The following is a 3604-nucleotide window of genomic DNA, read 5'->3' as shown; positions in this document are numbered from 1 at the left end:
AACGGTATTTCACTTCGGTAGTTGGCTGGATGGTTGACCCAAAGCAAAGCTACCGCCATTGCAGGGATTCCAGCAGAGATATGGGAATCGATATCCTCATCCCCACGTCGCTTAGTGATTTTTTAGTATCACTGATAAGTTGCTTCTCATCTCACACTAAGATGATTGGATTTGCACCAATCAGAACTATGAATTTTCGTCTCTCAGTAAAGGATATAGATGACGGATCTTTGCCTAATTACAGTGAAGGGATCTTGCTGCGACACCGACCCCCCAATATCATTTGGTTTACGATTCAAACGTGTCGCACATACACCTGGTACATACCCCTCTGCGTTGGGGGCACCCCCGAAGGGCAGGGGATTTTGTTCCAATCTCCATTGGTTGTCTTGCGTTCCTAATAAGTTGTTGATTGGTTGGCATATCCAAAAGATGCAGGGTTTTGGGGTTCGGACTATTCCTAACCATGGAGGACACCTCAATCATTGAGTTGGTAGAATCCTTATCTCCCGGGCAACCTCATATAGAAAATATGGGAGATGGAATAAGTGGTGGAGATAGCGGTGATTCACACAAGTCATAAACCTGGGAGAGGGAGGAATTGGGTGTTGCTCCTCCCCCCCCCCCCCCGCAAATCAATATTCGTGAATGACATTTGGTAAATACCCACACCCAAATAGTATCGATTCCTAAAGTACCGGAATGTAGGGATCTCCCCTGTTCATATCGGGAGACTCCTCGTGAGTCCCGGACATTCCCCACCAAGCAGTAGAAGTTACTAAATTAATCTTGAATCTGGAGAGTTTTCTGATGCTACGGGATCTACAATACCATGATTTTCGGCTTCTTTCGCTGACGTAAAAACGTCTCTTTCCATGTCTTCGGAGATCATCCATAAAGGTTTGCCGGTTCTTTATACATGAACCCTAGTAATACAATCACAAGGTTTCGATACTTCTTCTGCTTCCATAATACATTCACCCGCCTGTCCATCATAATGGGAACTCGCAGGTTGATGAATCATAACCCTGATTCAGTATCGTTGCAATTCAATCCGAAGACAACCGTACGGGCAGCTCCTTCTGCATACGGCTCCGTGTCTGACTACCAAATATTTTGCAAGTGGAAGAATCCCAATTCCAGAAATCGGGTGGGGTTCTTATCTCTTATCCAGAGCCAGCTTCTTAGAAATTACATATACCACCCTTTCTTACCAGAAGTACTATGGTGGTTCCGTTGCTTCATCCCTTCCAGCAATCCCAAGGTTTTATATGGATATTCTCTACGGGAGATAGAATCAAGATCCTTCGATTCGGGATAAATTGTAGGGATTCATCCCTCACCCCAGGATTTCTGCGACGCTAGAGTAGATGCACTTACTGGTGGTGAATCCCTACCGAAGAATTTCCTGGACTCACTTCACTATCTCGGTGCTTCACTACTTCGGTCCTTGCACACATACCTAGAATTCCACCAAGTTTTAAGTGCCATGCTATTATTACCGCAATCGGGCGGAGGCATAGTTCGACCCATACAAATCATTGGCGCCAAGCGTGAGGCAGTGCTATACGTTTGGTTATCTCTCCTCCGGTTGAAATGGAAGATCCCATTGAAGCGGCTAATCCCATGCAAATGGTATGTGCATCCGGTACAACAAATTGCGTAGCATCATAAACAGATATTCCTGATAATACTGCCCCACCGGGAAAGTTTGTATACAAATACGTATCCTTGGTTTCGTCCTCCCCATTCAAGTACATCATGATACCAATCGGTTGATTTGCAATCTCGTCATCCACTTGCTGACCCAAAAAAAGAAGCCTCTCTCGATAGAGACGGTTGATCAGGATAGGTCTCCGCGCCCCCTCCTCCGGAACCGTACGAGCATCGTTAGAAGCATACGGCTCCAGTGGTTCCGGTATACCAGCATGGGTCCGGTACGAGAAGGAGCAAAACAGGTTCTACATCCTTAGGAAGAGATACTTCATGTATCACCGTTAATGAAAACCTCTTTCACCCTCCCAATCTAATCCATTTTCCAGTATTCCATTTATGGTTCAGGTTCGTCTCTTCGGTCTCCCAAACATCTTGAACCATATCTCAATTGGTGGGGGGGGGGGGTACACCCCCCCCTCCCACCAATGTTTCTTGTTCATAATTGAGTCCCTCTCAAAAGAATCTTTAGGCTCATTTTCTACTTCGGGGAGATATAAATCCGATCATTATTTGTACATGTAGAACAAATAGTTTCATTTCCTCTTTCCCCACTCCATCTTTCCAGATCCCGCACCCCACCCCGACTCACTGACTAATTCAAGTCCCATTCAATCTTGTGGTTATCCTTGTCATCATCGACTCGCGGGATTTAGCGACCGGAAGCCTGGCGAATCTGTTAGTTCCAACTAGCCATGGATTCCGACGATTGATGGATCTTTTATCGAATCTTTCGTTCCAGTCTCACGCGTTCGACTACCAAAGAATCAGTCTGAGTGAGATAGAGACACATCGCTCGGATGAGAAATGATGGGGAGTAGCTCCATACAACTCGATATGTCTAACGAGTCGCACTATACGTCAATCCGAACCGCATCCTCTTCCCAGGTAGACGAAAGGGCACCTTCGAACACCAATTTGGCATACGGAAACCGGTAGTAAGTTGTAGTTGTCTCTTAAACGAAAGCGTAACACCCGATGGAAGTGGAGGCTTGTGTTGTATTATAACATGTCTAGTCGGAATGAATTTGCATCTCTTGAGGCGTCTACTCGATGGAATCCGTGGTACATAGCCGAGGGATCCGAGATCTGATTGGTGGTGGAATATTTCCCGCGAGATAGATGGGACCAATCTCTACGTTGTTGCGTAAAAGATGTAAATGCTAAAATATCTATGTCTTTCCCTCCGCTAGGAGGGGGGATTCTCGGCTCCCCACACCGATACGTCCGCCTATACACCAATGTATTTACACGTATCATTCCAAGTGGGATCTCCATTCAGGATTGAAGAGAGTCTCTTCCACTTCTTTATAGCGCAGGCTTCCGACGCGAGAAAGTCACGTAGTGTCCATTCATTTTCAACAAAGGGGTTTCCAACGGGTTTGCCTCGGTATCGCGTTCATACTGTTGTACTAAATGATCCCGGTCGCTTAATTTCTGTACATCAAATGCATACGGCTCCGGTCTCTGGTTGGGCTGGTTCAATGGCTCTGTATGAATTAGCGGTTTTCGACCCATCTGATCCTGTTCTTGATCCGATGCGGAGACAGGGTATGTTCGTCATCCATTCATGACCCGTATCGGAATAACGAAGTCATGGGGGGGTTGGAGCATTACGGGAGATACCGTAACTGACGCAGGTATCTGGAGTTATGAAGGTGTAGCTGCAGCTCATATTATCCCATCCGGTTTATTATTTCTAGCTGCTATCCGGCATCGGGTCCATTGGGACCTGGATTTGTTTCGCGACGAACGCACGGGAAAACCATCCCTCGATCTACCCAAAATTTTTGGAATTCATTCATTCTTATCAGGAGTACTTCGCTTTGCTTTTGGAGCATTTCACGTAACTGGTTTATTTGGGCCCGGTATCTGGGTATCGGACCCTATG

This window comes from Dipteris shenzhenensis, unplaced genomic scaffold (assembly GCF_047967505.1).
Source record: "Dipteris shenzhenensis isolate YYH24624 ecotype China unplaced genomic scaffold, Dip_SZ_1.0 scaf0115, whole genome shotgun sequence".
NCBI classification, from domain to species: domain Eukaryota; kingdom Viridiplantae; phylum Streptophyta; class Polypodiopsida; order Gleicheniales; family Dipteridaceae; genus Dipteris; species Dipteris shenzhenensis.
The sequence above is the reverse complement of the archived record's forward strand: the minus strand, read 5'-3'. Positions refer to the sequence as shown.